At 41.2% G+C, this 18,214-nt stretch overlaps 1 protein-coding gene across 4 annotated transcripts in view; it reads right to left on the reverse strand.

Moving 5' to 3' along the window:
• ST8SIA6 (ST8 alpha-N-acetyl-neuraminide alpha-2,8-sialyltransferase 6) overlaps positions 1–18,214 on the reverse strand; it is a 152,005-nt gene that overhangs the window by 31,465 nt on the left and 102,326 nt on the right. The window lies entirely within an intron of this gene.

Below are 18,214 nucleotides of genomic sequence, written 5' to 3' on the forward strand. Positions count from 1 at the left end.
ACCATAAGGTAAAGGAATAATTAGATTTAACTTCTGTAGCTTCAAGATACAGAATGAGGATTGATATGGACTGAATGCTTGTGTCTCCCCAAAATAAGTATGTTGAAAACCAAAGCCCCTGTGCGATGGTATTAGGAGGTGAGGTCTTTGGGAGGTGATTAGGGTCTTGAAGGTGGAGCTCTGATAAATGTGAGGTTAGAGTAAGAAGCTGGGACCGGGCACAGTGGCTTATGCCTGTAATCCCATCACTTTGGAAGGCCGAGGCAGGTGGATCACAAGGTCAGAAGTTCGAGACCAGCCTGGTCAACATGGTGAAACCCCCATCTCTACTAAAAATACAAAAAATTAGCCAAGTGTGGTGGCAGGCGCCTGTAATCCCAGCCATGTGGGAGACTGAAGCAGGAGAATCGCTTGAACCCAGGAGACAGAGGTTGCAGTAAGTGGAGACCGCATCACTGCACTCCAGCCTGGGCAACAGAGCAAGACTCCATCTTAAAAAAAAAAAAAAAAAAGAAGCTGGCTGTCTGTAACCCAGAAGAGGGCCCTCACCCAGACGTACCAGAACCATGCTGGCACCCTTATCTTATACTTCACGGCCTCCAGAACCATGAGAAATAAATGTGAGTTGTTAAAGCCCCCTGTCTATGGCATTTGGTGACAGCAGCCCAAGCTGACTGAGACAAAGACCGATATATACAGCAATTCAGCCCACATTCACTGAGCAGCCAGCAGTGATGGCCATGGCCCAAGGTCGTGGTGTTACAATTTGCAAAGTATTAAATACAAATATGAATAAAACATGAATGGGCCTTGCCCTCTGGGAGCTTAAGTGTATTAAGAGAGACAGACACAAAGCATCACTGGTATTTAAGTATCATTTCACCATAATATGAGGCTGTGAGAGCAGCACAGGGGAGGAGCACTTAACCAACCTGGGAGTTAGGGGAGATTTTGTGATGAAGCTTTTAACATAGCACCCAGCACAGGAGGCACTTGATAGATATTTCCTCATTGAATGAATAAACCTGTGTTTGAGGATAATTCTTTGGGTCGTATAGGATGGATGGCCGTGTAAGGAGATCAGAGGGAGGAAAGTCAGCTGGGACTTGGCTGCGAGGCTTTTGCTAGAGTCACCTAATTAAAGATTAAAGGGGCCTACATGAAACGATTAATTTTAGAATTGAAAAGAGGAGGAAGGAGACTTGAGATATATTTAGTAGGTGGAAAGAACAGCCCGGGCACAGTGGCTCATGTCTATAATCCTAGCACTTTGGGAGGCCAAGGCGGGTGGATCATGAGGTCAGGAGTTTGAGACCAGCTTCGCCAACGTGGTGAAACCCTGTCTCTACTAAAAATACAAAAATTAGCCGGCCATGGTGGCAGGTGCCTATAGTCCCAGCTACTCAGGAGGCTGAGGTGGGAGGATCACTTGAACCCAGGAGATGGAGGCTGCAGTGAGCTGAGATCATGCCACCACGTTCCAGCCTGGGCAACAGAGACACCCCCTCAAAAAATAAAAATAAATAAGAATGACAAAGGCAGCACGGCATTATGATAATGGCTCGATATGAGATGCTCTTCTTGGTCTTCCCCTAAACCTCAGTACTCCCAAATGAATTCATTCCTTTCACAAATATTCATCAAGGGCATCCCAGGTGCCTTGCACTGTGCTAGGCTCTGGGGATATGCCAAAGAATGACCCGGACCCCCAGCCTCTCCTCATCTTGCTCCTGGGACAGCACAATGTAGATGAGAAGCAGAAGATGGAAGAAGCCTCTGAACAAGGTAACAAAGGTGAACAATGGCTGTTAACTATGGTCCAGAAAGAAAGGTCAGCAAGATAGAGGGAGTCTTTTCTCTACAAAGGGTCACTGAACCACAGGAAGAAAAATCAATAGACGGTTGTGCAAGCAAAGAACAATTTGATTCCCCCCTAGAGAGCCATAGAAAATATTGTATTCATAAGCTCATAAATGTTTGAAAAGGGAATAGAAAACTATTTAATGAGCTCAGAAAATAGTTTCTAAATTTTAGCTCTGATGTTATTGGTACCTGCAGAAGACAGGTGGAGAGGTTAAAGAGAAAGAGCAAACTAAGACTGTGCAGAAACCAAGGAAAAAAAAGAAGAAATAATTGAACATTTCATGAAACAGAGGAGGAAAGAAAAGTGATGGATACATGAAATAAAACACAGAAAGAGAGCCCTGAGAAAAACAGAAGAGATGAAGACAGAAGGTAAAAGACAGTCACCCACAGAAACCAAGGATATAGAGAAACGTGAAATAGACAGAAATGCAAACACGTGATCACAGAGGAGCAGGTTTACACAGACAGAACTTTCCACAGAAAAGGCCCAGAAAGAGAGATGCTAGACAAAGGCTCAGATAGGAGCGTAAAAAGGGAAACGTGTGTTTGAGGCTCATGTCTATAGATGCACAAATAATAATAATAAATACATGCATGGCTTTTACTGTCTCAAGCACTCTTCCAAGCACTTAATATATTATTTAATCCTTATAAGAGCCTTATGAGGGAAGCACATTATCATCACTGTTGTTGTCCCCATCTTTCAGGTGTAGAAGCTGGGTCAGAGAGGTGAAGTTACTTGCCTGAGGTCACACAGCTAGCTAACAACATTACTGAGACTTGCATGCAGGCAGTCTAGTGTTAATAGCTGTGTGCTCTTAATACTGCCCTACATCCCTGTAATTGTTGTCTGACATATGCACAAATAAAGCATGGCAAAGATGCACAGAGGGGGTAAAAGTCAAGAAGAAAGCCCACACAGTCACTGTTACAAGACATGAATAAACTCTGTTGTATTAGAAGTTTTCACGCTGCTAATAAAGACATACCCGAGACTGGGTAATTTACAAGGGAAAGGAGGTTTAATGGATTCACGGTTCCACATGGCTGGGAAGGCCTCCCAATCCTGGCAGAAGGCAAGGAGGAGGAAAGCCACATCTCACATGGCGGCAAGCAAAGAGAGAAGGAGAGCCAGTGAAACCACCTGGATCTCTTTTCTAATAAAACCATCGGATCTCATGAGATTTATTTACTACCATGAGAACAGTATGGGGCAAACCACTCCAGTGATTCAATTATCTCCCACTGGGTCCCTCCCGCAACATATGGGCATTAGGGGAGCTACAATTCAAGATGAGATTTAAGTGAGGACACAGCCAAACCATATAATCTGTCCTTCATGGGAAAATGTCTACATCTTCGGAAATTTTGGAAATTGTGATCAAATATTCTTAAGCTGTGCTGAATATCCACAGCTATGCGCATAATAAAAGAGGGAAACAGTGCCCAAATCCCTCCCTCGCAAGGGCCAGGGAAGACCCAGCCAGATACAGGTTAAGGGGCTGCAGGTTGGAAACTGAAGTGCATGGAGTCAAGGCTAGGGGTGGAAATCCCTGCCCAGGCAACAGATTGCTTGGAGCTGGGTAAACCCAAGACAAACTCCTGCAAAAAGATAGGATGGAAATACCCAGAAGAACAAATATAATTCACGTGGACATGAATGGATAAACAAATCAAGCACTTACTACTGTTCTTACTACTGGGAACGTAACAGAAAAAAAGACAGAGAACATCCCATGGAGAACTCTCAGTTAGTGGGAGAGAGACAACAGCAGACAATTAGAACATGGTGCCGTCAGTCTACACCGCAACAAGGGGAGGAGGAGGGAAGAGCTGGGCTAGGCCAGGCCTACTACATACCTCTGAGGCTTCACAAAGGGAGCTGGGAGGGGTGAGACTGCAGCACAAAAGCTCGCTTCCTCTTGTCACAACAGTGGACCTTTGAGACTGAGATGCCTGGAGCACTTCAGGTGCTGCTGAGTGGGACAATCCACTCTCTTGAATCCTTAATCTTGTGTTTATATTTTGCTGGCTCCATAATAAAGCAAAGTACAAACAAGTTTGGCTGAGTCCAGTTCCACAGTCACGCAAGCCCAAGGAACTGGGCCAGCCATGCGGTCAAGAGCACGTTGGAAAGTACCTAAGCCACCCAAAGTTTGGGGACGGCTCCCCACAAGACACAAAGCTTAAGCTGAAAAGTTAAAGATAAACAGAACTAGCCAGGTGAGGCAAGAGAAGGAGATGGAGGGGTAAAGACTGTTTGAGAAGCAAGAAAGAGGGAATGTGAAAGCCGGGAGAAGAGAGAGAGAGAGCATAGAACGTGCAAAATTCTGAAAGAAATCCTGTGTGACTTGGGAGATGGAGAACTAGGTGGAGAATACTGGAGAACTATAGCAAGAGTTTTATAGGCATCACAAAGTCAACAATGTGGATTTCTTTGGAAAGGGCAAAGCATTGAAGGGTCTTAGTTATGGAAGTGACACATGGGATATGCATTTTAGGATGTGCACCCTGGCTTCAGTGAGGATAGATTAGTGGGTCTGCAGAAAGATCCCACTGATCAGTTAGAAGGATAGGCAATGACCCAGTGTTGCAGTGGCCACCATCAACTCGTTCTCTCCCTACATGCACATGTCAGGAAATGAAACCTAAAATTCCTCCCCTTGAATTGGAGCTGGCCTTAGAAAGTACTTGAACCAGTAGAATACTACAGAAGAAGTGACATTCTGGGATTTCCAGTGCTAGGTCATAAAAAGTATTGTGGCTTCTGCCTGGATCTCTTGGAACATTCATTCTCTGGACACTTCCCCAAGAAATCCAGCCATTCCCCCAAGGAATTGAGTCTTCTTGAGCTGCAAGAAGCTCAAGTCATATGTGGAGGCTCCTTTGAAGATCCTTTAGATGGCAGCCCTAGCTGAATTCCTAGCAAGCAGTCAGTGGTAACTTAACTGACATGTGAGTGTCACATCTTGGACGTCCAGCTCAGGCAAGCTCTCAGATGACTCCAGTGGACTGCAACCCTATGAAAGCCCTCCATTAAGAGTTCCCTGGGCTGGGTGTGGTGGCTCACATCTGTAATTCCAACACCTTGCTGAGGTAGCAGGATTGCTTGAGCCCAGGAGTTGCCTGGGCAACATAGGGAAACCCCATCTCTACAAAAAAATTCAAAAATTAGCTGGGCTTGGTGGCATGCTCCTGCTGTCCCAGCTACTCAGGAGGCTGAGGCAGGAGGATTGCTTGATCACAGGATGTCAAGGTTGCAGTGAGCTGTGATGGTGCCACTGCACACCAGTATGGGTGACAAAGTGAGATCCTGTCTCAAAAACAGTAACAACAACAACAACAACAACAACAAAAGAATTCCCCAGCTGAGCCCAGGCAGCCCACGAAACTGAGAGAGAATATGAAATCATTGAAAACAAACAAGCCATCAGTTTGGGGGCAGTTTCTTATGCAGCAATAGATAACCAAGATGCCAGTTAAGAGAGAACAATAGCTATGTATGTCTGGGCTCTCCAGAAAAATAGAATCAACAGCCTATCAATCTATCATCTACCTATCTATCTTCTATCTATGTTATGTACCTATGTATCTATGTATGTATCTATGTATCTATGTATGCATGTATGTATGTATGTATGTATGTATCTATCTATCTATCTATCTATCTATCTATCTATCTATCTATCTATCTAAAGACACTTAAGAATTGGTCCACACAATTGCAAGGGCTAGCACATCTAAAATCTGTAGGGTAAGCTTGCAGGTTGCATATCCAGGCAGGAGTTGATTCTGCAATCTTGAAGTCGAACTACCTCTTCTCTGGGATACCTCAGTTTTTGCTCTTAAGGCCTTTAATTGATTGAGATGAGACCCACCCACATTAACAATGGTAAGCGCCTTTGTTGATTGTAGATGTTAACCACATCTACAAAATACCTCACAGCAACACTTAGATTAGCATTTGATTAAATAACGGTACTAGAGCCTAGCCAAGTAGACACAGACAATTAGCTATCCCAGTAACCCAGACCAGAGATGGGTGGTGAGATTGCAAAGAGAAGATAGATTTAAAACATATTTAGGGTGTAAGACTTTAGCAAAAGTTTGGCGATGGACTAGAAACGGGCACTGAGGAAGACAGTGAGGGTCACGCAGGGGTTTCTGATTCCGGCCACTGGGAGAAGGATGGTGCTTTCTCTGACACACAGAGTAGCGTAAACGAGAGGGGAAAGGACCACGATATGTTAATGATGAAGGTGGTGACCTGTTTTGTGGTTTTAATTCATGCTAAGACTTCTAAAGAAAAAAAAAGGGATCACGTTGCAGAACCGGAGTGAGATTGTGAAAAAGTGGGACTGTGAAATCGTTGGAAAGAGGTGAGGGGTGCACCCATCCAGCCGCCTTCAGGTGCCATTTGCAATGAGCATAAAGCTGTGACAGAAGTGACTTGCAAGGACCCCCCAGGGCTCTAATTGCATGGGTGTCCCATGCCTGCCGAAGTGGGTAGATCACAAGGTCAGGAGATCGAGACCATCCTGGCTAACACAGTGAAACCCCGTCTCTACTAGAAATACAAAAAATTAGCTGGGCGTGGTGGCGAGCGCCTGTAGTCTCAGCTACTCGGGAGGCTGAGGCAGGAGAATGGCGTGAACCCGGGAGGTGGAAGTTGCAGTGAGGCAAGATCGCACCACCACACTCCAGCCTGGGCGACATGGTGAGACTCCGTCTCAAAAGAAAAAAAAAAAAAAAAAAGAAACTAAAGCCGATTGTAAGTGTGAAAAATGCAAGTTCTAAAAATACAAAATCAACAGTTAAGGTCAATGTTAAGATTTCAGAATATAGTTTAGTTTGCAGACAAAAAACTGTTTGGATGAAAGGAGGCAAGATGGCGCACTTCCGGGTTCTTCATCCCCCCCCCAACTTTTCCCGCGCGCGCGAAAATCCAGCCAGCGACCCGGAAGGTGCAGACCAACTAGGCATGCGCCAGGTGATGTCAATCTGAAGAGACCAAGATTTACCTGGTCGCACCTGTGGAACGCCCCCTGACACGCCCGTGCCCCGCCTATTGCCCTCCCACTCCTAGAAAAGCCGCTCCGGAGGCACGCCACGCGTGGCCTTCCTCAGTCCTCCACTCCTGTCGGGATGTCAGGACTGTGGGAACTCCGTCCGAGAGCTGTACGGGTGACTCTGGGGGCCCCTTTTGTCGGGGGGCCAACAGACCTCTCCCTACCCACCTTCTTCCCTTGAAGCTAGGTGACCAAAATAAACTTGCAGTTTTGCTCCTACCCTTGCCTAGTCGCTGGTTCTTTTGTACCCGCTCTGGTGGTCTTAGAAAAACAAAACAAAAACATCTAGGTCACTGCCATTATTGTTCAATGTGTGAAGAAGAGAAAGTAAAGAAACCAAGTTTTGTTGACGGATTATAAACTTTTATTTAGTTAGATATTGTTAGGGAAGGAAAAGGGAAGAGTAAGAAACTTTTTTTTTTTTTTTTTTTTTTTTGCAGACTTGTCTGGCAACATATTGAGAGCCTGAGTTAACACTGAATCCTATGAAAACAGTTTTGTAATTATAAAGCTGAATCAGTCTTATGTGTAATTACACCAACATGCTACATTTCTTAAGGGAAATGTTCACAGTATATTTTGTATTTATGCCACCATCTTTTATAAAAGATCTTATTTGATGAACTTCAATTTACCAGACCAAGTCCTAACTGTAGGCTTCAGCAAGGACCAGCAATGCACGTGTATTTCAAGGAGCTTCATCTGTGCTCTGACTGGGAAACTGTGTCTTGCACAGGTGGAGAAACAGGGAGGCAGGTCATTTCTGCTCATGGTCATTAAATGAGCCGGGTTCTCATACCTAAAGGGGCCGTAAGTGCTCCCAGAGAGCCAGCGCACATCTCAGGCATTGTTCCAGGACAGCTCCCACGGTTCACTGTGGAATTCATCATCTACTTTTTGGCTTCAGCCCTGCACTCAGCTTCTGTTTTTGCCTGGCCTCTGGGAACTGCTTTTGGCTTCTGGCTCCCTTCCAAATCCTGACTTTTCATCTATGCCCTTAGGCTTCACCCAGCAGAATCTCAAATAAGAATGATCCCCTCCTACCCTGGTTTGTCAGCCCTTATTTAGCCCTAGGCAAGGGCTAAGTAATCTGGGGACCGGGCGGGAAGCGTAACTCTTGGCTCTGCCTATACTCGAGCTGGTTAATCTTCAGGGAATTCAGAGCGATTCCTGATTAGACCTCAGAGCCCGTGGTTTCACCGGCCATCTTGAAAGGGAGGGACAAGCTGCAGACAGTTCATATAAAGGTAAGTCCGTTTCTACAAAAAATAATGCACAGAAAGATGATAACCTAGAAAGTTGAAGTTTAATACTTTCTGCTCCGTGTGACCTACTTTCCATCATGAAAAGACCAAAGAAAGTTCGAACAGAACAAACTGAACAGGAAGGGTTGGACCTTACCAAGCGCGTGGTAATGCATATGAAATGATCACAAAAGCAAAACTGGGGTTTATAAATGTTTACACATCCCCTTAGGCAGAGGACTGGAACAGAAACTATTATAGCATTACTGCTCCATCATAGACTTGCTGTATTTATTGCAGATACTAAGAATTTAAACTAGTTAGTAAAATATTAATTGTAAGCCAGAAAATTTAAACTGGAAATAATCATAATAGCTACCATGTGCTGAGATTCTAATATGTAACAGACTCTGTACTGAGCATTTGACATATTGAATGTTCATAAAAACTCACAGAAGTATGTATTGTCTCCTTTTACTGATAAAGACACTGGCTGGGAAAAGTGGCTTAGCCTAATAAGAATAAAGATGTTGCCATCAATAAACAGCGGCAAAGGTAAAATGGTGCCTTTAACATGTTCTAGGAGGAATTCATTCACTTACAGGGGAGACCAAATTTAAAAGAAAATGAAAGATTAGGGATAACAAACAAGAAACATCAATAATAAAATGCCTGAAACAAACAAGACACATGGAGTCAACTTAAAGCTGAGCCTAGAAACCAAACTGTACTCCTCAGTGAGTCTGAGGAACTCCTAGTTCCTATAGTGAGTCTTGACCTATTTTCTGAACCACCTAGAAAGATCCTTTGTTCCTCCTGATGCTCTCCATAAAACACATGGCTCAGATTAACCAGGCCTGTAAATTAAATACATACACACATACACACACACATGAAAATTTATTAATTGCGGCTAGTGTAATGAAGGTGAATTTCAGGATAGTACGGCAGCAATGACTTAATCAGGTTGTCCAGGGAAGGCTTCCCGGAGGAGGGGATAACTGGTTCTAAACTGGTTGGGGCAGGGGTGGAAGTTGTTGGAGTGATGTGGCCAAAGTCCATGGTCCCTCCAGTTACTGCGCAAGAGGTAGATGAGAAGGATTTACCGTGGTTCATGGTGACCAGTTTGAAGGTCATGGAATAAGTAGAAGGTACTATGAGAGAGTGGGTATGGACAGCTCCTTCCAGGATTTGGCTGTGTAGAGGAGGGCAAAGCATCTTTGAGTGTTTAAGAAATGAAACAAAAAATAAAATCGAGATGGCATGCCGACATACTGTGATTTTAGAATCAACTGGCTCGCAATGAATGCTTGCTTTAAACTAAAGGAGTAGTTTATGTTATTAAGAAAACAATGATCTAGCCCCAGCTACTCAGGAGGCTGAGGCAGGAGAATCGTTTGAGCCCCGGAGTTCAAGACCAGCCTGGGCCACATAGTGAGACCCCATCACAACAAAACAAAACAAAAATGACCTAAGAAATCCAGTGATTCAGGGATTCTAAAGGCAGGAAAACATATCATTTCAGCCCTAATAGATTGGAAGAAAATTAAGAGCTTCAAATAGACACCACCTTTTTATTTAGCAGCACATCTATACCTCGGTTAAAATAGAGTTGTCTCTTGAACTAGCCACTTGGTACATTGGGAAAAATCCCAGCAACCTAGAGGGCAGCTGCCTGTAGTCTGTGTGATCATCGGCTGACATCACGCTGACAGGTAAGATAGTGGCACTGATAGTTATCCCTGCTTCAGGTTAATCCGAGACACTAGTCTCAGAGTAGAGTTTGACCTTCAAACTCCTGACTCCCTCAAAAAATTGGGAAGGTGGCATGACCTACACATTTATAATCAGAAAGTCAGACATCAGTGATTGCCCCTTAATGAATCTAGTGAGATACAAAATGGAAGACCTTGTGTTCAGAAAAGCCAAGAATATTATGAGACCTCAACAACTGGAGAAGCCTCATGTCATCATCTTGCCACTTTTCCCTTTCCCAGGAACTGTTGAGTGTTCCCTGCCCCCACCCCAGCATCTCTCTTCTAATTGCTTTACTAGGCTTCACAGTCCAAGTCTTCATCACTTCACACCTGGCCCAGTGCAGGAGAGGCCACCTGTCCTATCTATCCTGTAGAGGTCCACTGCACTAATCATTTTTGTCATGATATGGCAGAGCGGGCAATGGATATTGAGAATTCCAAGATTAGATATCCAGTTCCTTCATTTACTAGTGATGACACCTTGGAAAATTCACCTAAACTCTCTGAACCTCTACCTCTTCATTTGTTAAATGGGGGAGGGGGGAGGTTAAATTTCTTCCAGAATAAAAGTAAAAAAAATTGTTAGTGCTGTAACCAGGACATGTGTATTTAGCCTTCATTTTACGTTAAATTCTTCCACCATCACATATTAGATGAAACCCAAACTCCTAGGGCCCCATGTAACATGACAGCTAAAGAAAGAAAATGAATAAATACCCAAAGGAAATGAAATCAATATGTCAAAAAGGTGTCTACATTCCCATATTTCCTGCAGCATGATTCACAATAGCCAAGATGTAGAATCAGAGTAAGTGTCCATCAATGGTTGAATGCTTAAAGAAAATGTGGTGTGTGTGTGTGTGTGTGTGTGTGTGTATATATACACACACACACACACACACACACACACAGTGGAATAGTATACAGCCTTAAAAAATGAGGAAATCCTGTCATTTGCGGACAACAAGAATAAACCTGGAGGACATTATGCTAAGTGAACTAAGCTAGGCACAGAAAGACAAACACTGCATGATCTCACTTACACGTGGAATCTAAGAAAGTTGAACTTAGAGAAGTACAGAGTAGAATGGTGGTTACAAGAGGCTGGGAGGCGAGGGAAATGAGATGACGGTCAAAGGATACAAAGTTTCAGTTGGGCAGAAAGAATACATTTTTCAAGATCTATTGCACAGCAGGGTGACCACAGTTCCTAATAATGTATTGCATATTTCAAAATTGCTAAAAGAGTAGATTTTAAAAGTTCTCACTACAAAAAAAAAAAAAAAAGCTAAGCATGTGAGCTGAGGGATATGTTAATTAGCTTGACATAATTATTCCACAATGTATGCATATATCTAAACACCATATTTTATTCCATAAATAGATACAATATTCATCAATTAAAAATAAACATTTAAATTTAAAAGAATAATAAGTGAAACTCTTCAAAAAGTCCAAATTCAATCGGCAACTCAGATGTCTAAGTTTTTCGCTTAACAGCTAATGTGTACATTGATATTGTTAAGCTTATAAAAGATCAGCTCACATATGTGAATAGAATGTCAGAACTAACACAAGGTAAAATGAAATATAAAAGAATATGATGATTAAAGCAAAGGATAGAAAGTCAATTGAAATATAAACTTATAAGTGAAGGAATAATATTAAAACACTGGAGAAAGATCTATCTGCTGGGATATTGTACCAATGTAAACAATGTAATGTACCAATGAAGACATGGCAAGCAATGTTATAAGCAAAAGAGAATTTGAAACACAAGGCAGCCTAAAAGGGAGCTTATTTGACATGTGAACATAAAAATATATAGGTAATATTGAGTACAACTTGGGAGATAAATTTTGAAATAGAATTTAGAGGACCAGTGAACCCCATGTGAGTTCTATACACTTTGATGGCAAAGTTTATATTCTGAAGACCAAGGAGAGGAGCTAATCCCTAAATGCGCAAGAGCTAGCTTCTGTTATTAAATACGGCAGAAGTAATGACATGGTGTGGTTTTTGTTGCTTTTTCTAAATGCACAGGCATGCTGTATGGCAATGACAAATAGAAGATGATATGACAGTATATTAATGATGAAAAATGGTCTTGATGCAGAGGAAACAAAGAAAAAAGCTTTTTCAATCTGACAACCGACCCAAATCACCTATCATAAAGTATACATCTTCTTAAATTAAAAAAAAAAATGTATTGCTTTCAGCTGTCAGTGTAGTCACCCTGTATGAATTGTAAACAGCAAACGTTTAGAGGAGAATAGTGACTCAGGAAAATGAACTTAGTCTTGTATTATCAAAAGAAGCCCCTAGCAGAGATGATTTTTGGTTTTCTCCAAGAACTTTGTCTCACAGAACAAAATGCCTGGAACATAATAAGGTTCGATAAATGTTAATTGAATGAAAAAGTGTAAGCTCACAAAACACTTACCAAAATCAAACAATACTATTGCTTTTGGAGAAATGGTTCAGAAAATAACTGAAAACTTTGTGGTAAAACTAAGTGTGGTTTTCCAGTTTTATGATCTAATGCAAAAATTGGATTAACTTATCCCATCTCTTTTCATAATTTATATCCTTTCACAAAGTTAAATCATTAAATGGCATGGTTTGAATAATGTAAATGTCATATAGTTAAAACAATTAACATATGTGGTAGATATGCATGTGTATTTTGTTTAACACTATATTCTTCAAAGAGTGAAAATAAAAATGAAAGCAACACAGTGACTGTTACTTTAGAAATATCAATGAATTTACAAATACAGCACTGGAATCTTTTCTCACATATCCAACACAAGAAAGACAAAGGAATAACTTTTAAGAAATTTTAATGTAATCAAACCTGAGGGGATACTTCAAGATTTAATAAAATTGCCACCATGTAATAGTTATCTGTAACAAAGTAATCGGGCACAAAATACCTGTTTTACAAGTCATTTGAAAGGTATCTCATTTACCTTTACATAAATGTGTGGGTTGACATAACAGCACTGTTTCCTGCCACTAAGTTTTCAGTAAATATGTGATTGATAATATTCAGTCATCTTGGATTCCAACTCATCTCTTTGAAATGTGAGGATGTTTAAAAAATCAAATGGTATTAGTGGCTCCAAAAGAAACTGAGAAACAAAATAATAGTGTGTGTATTTCTTGGGGTGGGGGGGCGGGGAAGTAAACTAGAAATTAAGCACTGTTACTGTGTACCTATTAGTTTTCTGTAAATGGTTACACAAATGAATACGGTTCTTTTAAGTTAGAAAACCATTCAAGAAACGAATGCAGTAATTACCATGCAAGTTACCTAGGGAATCTAAGACTAATTACTGAAGCTCAAAGATCTTCTTCTGGGATAAAACCTGCTTACCAGAAGTTTCCAGAGTTTCACAAAGGAGCCTTCAAGGGTGAAGCAGAAGAAGTGGGGAAGGAGGAGTAGAGGGCATCTCATATCATGTTTAATTTAAATTTAAGCATCTCAGTGTTATTCTCAAATAGCTGAGTGTCACGTTCAAGCAAATGATTATCCATCATTTTTCCAAAAATCAGATGGAGAGACTGTGAAGAGCAATAATTTCTTAGACTGAAATCCAGGTAGATTTTTCACAAATTATTCTGTGCATTAGCTTGTCCTTGGAGGGAAGTGGGTAGGGACCTCTTATAGGAGAATCAATCAAGCTTTTAAAAGCAGAAAAGGCACACACCTTAACATCGTTGACTTTGTACAGCTACAACTAAAAGAAATTAGACACCAAGAAAGAATAGAGAGCAGGACATCTCAAGTCTTACTTAAATCTCTCTCTCTAACTGAGTTCAACTAGTATCTCGCAAAATGCAGATTCATAGCGGAAACTTAGAATCTCTGGTAAATTTCAGGTAAATCTGAGCCAGACTCACACCTATGCTTGGGATAACCACGCCATCATGGAAAGTGAAAAAGGCAATTGAATCCCAAACAGAGTCTCAGGGCCAGAAAGATCCTTAGAAATACATTAGTCCATGTGGAAGGTCCTAGACTCCCTGAGAATCTGATGAAAGTCACAGATTCTTTTCCCAGAAACACGTACAAAATCTCACAAACAATCTTCAGAGTTTTAGGAAACCACTTTCATGAACTTCAGATTAAGAATCTTTCTAGTTAAGCCTCTCATGTTTCCAGGTAAAAGCTGAAGGAAGTTTGAGACTCAAGCGCCAAGCTGCCAAGTTCTCAGACCCACAATTAAGTGTTACACGAGTAAAAGCTTAGGAATCTGTAAAAAGAGGACAAACCCCCCCGAAGCACAAAAAGAAAGTTAAAATTGCTGAGAAGATAGACCTGGAGAAGCCCTATTTTTTACAAAAGCCAGATGTAAACTGCAGTTGCTTTTCTTTTTTGAGAGAATTCATTTTCTCTTAGCATTTATATTTTCCCCAGACCATGGAAAAGGTCTTCTGTATCCAGTTGTCCTAAAATCAGGTCAAACACATCCTGTCCGAGACGCTTTCATCTTCTCTATCCAATTTCTCTTTGAAATCTTTCTATCTGTCAGTAGCAGCATGAGTATTTCAGATGCAAGATTTCTCATTTGACTTTATTTTTCTTCTCCTTCAACGAGAGAACTGGAAGTCAACAAGTAACCAAGTCCTACCAAGTCTTCAGTCATGGAGCAATTTATTGGGTACCATCTATGTGATAGGCACTGGAGATACAAAGATAAACAAGATCACGCCATGTCCCCAAAGGGCTCATAGTGAAGCATCTCTCTCTTAATATTTTCATAACTACCATTGATATTGTAGGTGGTCACCATTCTGTAGTTACTTGTCTACAACCAGCCCCTGCTCTGATTTTTCTACACTATCCCCTTCCTCCTAATACTCCAACTTGCTTTCATTCATTATGCTGTCTGAATACTTTCCCTAAAACAATAAATTCAATTTGTAATTCCTTTGCTAGCAATATTCCTCTTGGGCTCGTGGTATCTACAGAATATCTGTGGACTTTACTCTGATAACCAGATCTCCGTGCATCAGATCCTTCCTTGTCTACCTGAAATTATCCCCTTTACCTTGCGTGCCTAATAGTACAAGTTCATTGCTCCAGCCCAACTGGCCTTGAAACTTACTGGCCTTTCTTCCCGGCCTCATCAGTCCCAAATTGGTCTCACTCTCCCTTTCTAGCCATCTTCAGAGCTATAGCTCAAGTTCTGCCTCTTTTCACAAAACATTTCACAAAACTATATCCCACAGTGATCTTGCATTAGTATATCACAGTATTTGTCTAAATCACTCATTCTGATATTCAATCATAAATATTCATATTTATATTTCTTGTCTTTCTAAAGTGACTATAAATTCTTTGAGTTCAGTAAGAAAACATTACACTTTTTTTGTTTACTTTCATGCATCCATTTCTTTAATATTTTTTTTTATTGAGGCTCTTTTTGTGCCCAGCACTCTACCAGGCACAAAAAAAGGCTACAGTGCTCTGACTTAGTAAATCTTAAATATTTGTGGCTGAGTAAACTTTATCTTTTTTGATAGCAAGTGACATATATATTTAAGAAAAATAACTTTCAAGCTCTCTTATTGTTAGATCATTTGACCACAGGAGTCCTATAATTTTCAAATAATCCCTAGGTGTCAACTGTTGGAAGTTTCAACAATCAGGTTGCAGATGAGTTTAAAATGTTGACTTGTTTGTATTCTTCCAAGTTTAATGTAACTTTTGTAATTGCTGTTTAAAAATTACCACATTTTAAAAACTCACATTCTACTGTTCTTCAATTTGGTTGGTATAAAATGCTCCAAGTAAATAAAATTAAAAATAATTTAACTACCTGACATCTATAATTACAGGGAACATATCTATAATCCCGGCTTTATAAACAAGCCAGAGATTCCCCAGATTTGGCCAGCTATATTGGTAAAAATTTAGGAAAGTAGGTGGTTTATTATGACTTAATTGCATAGACTTCTGTTGAGGGTTTCTATAATTTAGTTTAGAAATATGCCCATAAAAAGAACATTACAATATAATAAATATTCAAGTCAATAAATAAATGTGTCTGTGCCTGTTCTTGGGTTACCTTCCCCAAAAAGAATCCCCAAGAAGGGGATTTCCTTTTGCTCTTATCAGGCATCTAAGCTAAGGGCAGATCTAAATCCAACTCAGAATGGAAATGATTTGAAGTTGGCCTTCAGTTCTTTTTTTTTTTTTTTTTTGAGACGGAGTCTTGCTCTGTCATGTCATCCAGGCTAGAGTGTAATGGCGTGATCTGCAACCTCTGCCTCCCGGGTTCAAGCGATTCTCCTGCCTCAGCCTCCTGAGTAGCTGGGATTACAAGTGCGTGCCACCACTTTTGGCTAATTTTTTTTTTTTTTTTTTTTTTTTTTTTTTTTTGTATTTTTAGTAGAGATGGGGTCTCACCATGTTGGTCAGGCTGCTCTTGATCTCCTGACCTCAGGTGATCCACCCGCCTCCTTGGCCTCCTAAGGTGCTGGGAATACAGGTGTGAGCCACCGCACCCAGCCCCTTGAGTTATTTTAAAAACTGGTTTTTCCAGGGATTCAAAGTTGGCCTTCAGTTCTTTTGAAAACTGTTTTTTCCAGGGATTGCTGGAAGCTCTACTCAGCTTCTCTGTCTCTCAGCCAAATTTTGCTTTTGTATTCAGCAAGTTCTTTATGAGAAAAACCCGCCCGAATTGATGGGTTCCCTTCACCTTCTGGGCTTTACTCCTTTAAATTCTCCCTGCCTTGGTGGCGCGCCAGTGTCCTCACACAGGTGTTTGGTATACTTTGTTTTATTTTCATTACTCTCAGGAGGCTTGGTCTGAACTTAACAGCCACAAGTAAAAGCTCCTTTACTCCCTACTTTGATCATTACAGTCATTACAAATCTATCTTTCCAGCTAATTATCTTAGATTGATCCTCAGTAGCTCATGACCTGAATCTCTCCCTCTTCTTGTCTATTCTGTATATGCAGAAAATCAGACTCTGCTATCACTTGCTGACCCTGTGATCATTTAGGTTATGATTGTGCAATTTTCAATCTCATCTTCCTGCCACTAGGACCTCTCAAATCCAGTCTTAAATAGATTGGATTTGGCATAAAATGTCCTGGAAATGAAATAAACAGGAATCCCCTTTCCAGCCTCTCTTCCTAAAATATCAGGTTGGAAAGATGTTTAATGGTATCCTGCAGGAAGTCATGGTATCCATGTGTCTACCCAGTGGAGGGAAGATACCCATTTTTAGCTTTGACACCACCAGGAAGGTACTCTTTCACCTACTGGGGGTGGAGCAGAACCCTCCTCACATTGGCAGCAGAATCAAAGGCAGTTGGTCCAATCATACCAGCATATTCTGCTAAAGAAGGAACAGGCAGAGCCACTACATAAGGCAAACAAGAAGAGCTGCCTTCCCATATAAAAAAAGAGAACCATACTGCAGATATTTCTTACGGTATTTTAGGGGAAAGCAAAGTCTCTTTAGTAATATTTTTTACAAGTTTAATGCTTCAAGTAAACTTTGAAAATAATGAGTAAAGATAAAGACATGTCTCTGGATTGTAATAGGATAAAATAATTTGGCATAGGACGAAATTGGAATGGTATGTACAGGAAAGAATCAGAATGTGGAAAAAAAGGAGGAAGAGGAGGAAGACAGGAGGAGGAGGAAGAAGGAGGAGGAGGAGAGGGAGGGAAGGAGGGAGGGAGGAAGGAAAGGAGGGAGGGAGGAAGGAAGGGAGGGAGGGAGGGAGGGAGGAGGGAGGAAGGAAGGAAGGAAGGAAGGAAGGAAGGAAGGAAGGAAGGAAGGAAGGAAGGAAGGAGAAGAAAAAGAATAAGGAGGAGGAGGAGGAGGAAAGAAGAAAGAAGAAAAGAAGAAGAAGAGAAAAAAGAAGGAGGAGGAGGAGGAAAGAAGAGAAAGAAGAAAGAAGAAGATGATGAAGAGGAAGGAGGAGGAGAAAAAAGAAAAGAAGCCTCCCTCAAACAAAAACCAGAACAATCTAGACCAAGCAAGCACAAAGACAACTGACCTTGATTTATGATATGTGGAGGTATGGTGGGTAAGAACTATTAGATAAGTATTGATGCTCCCTCACTGCATATTGCTTTGACAAAGTTAATTTCTGTCTGGATGGGCTACGAGTTCTCCAACCACAGCCCTATAATGGTCAAGTGACACCTCCTGTCTGGGTTATTACTTAGAGCAACTCATGCCCATGAATGTCAGTTGTATTAAAAAGTGAATGAGGAAAAACTGGAAGAAACAAAAGTTGTTGTTCTA

This window comes from Rhinopithecus roxellana, chromosome 11 (genome assembly GCF_007565055.1).
Source record: "Rhinopithecus roxellana isolate Shanxi Qingling chromosome 11, ASM756505v1, whole genome shotgun sequence".
NCBI classification, from domain to species: Eukaryota; Metazoa; Chordata; class Mammalia; order Primates; family Cercopithecidae; genus Rhinopithecus; species Rhinopithecus roxellana.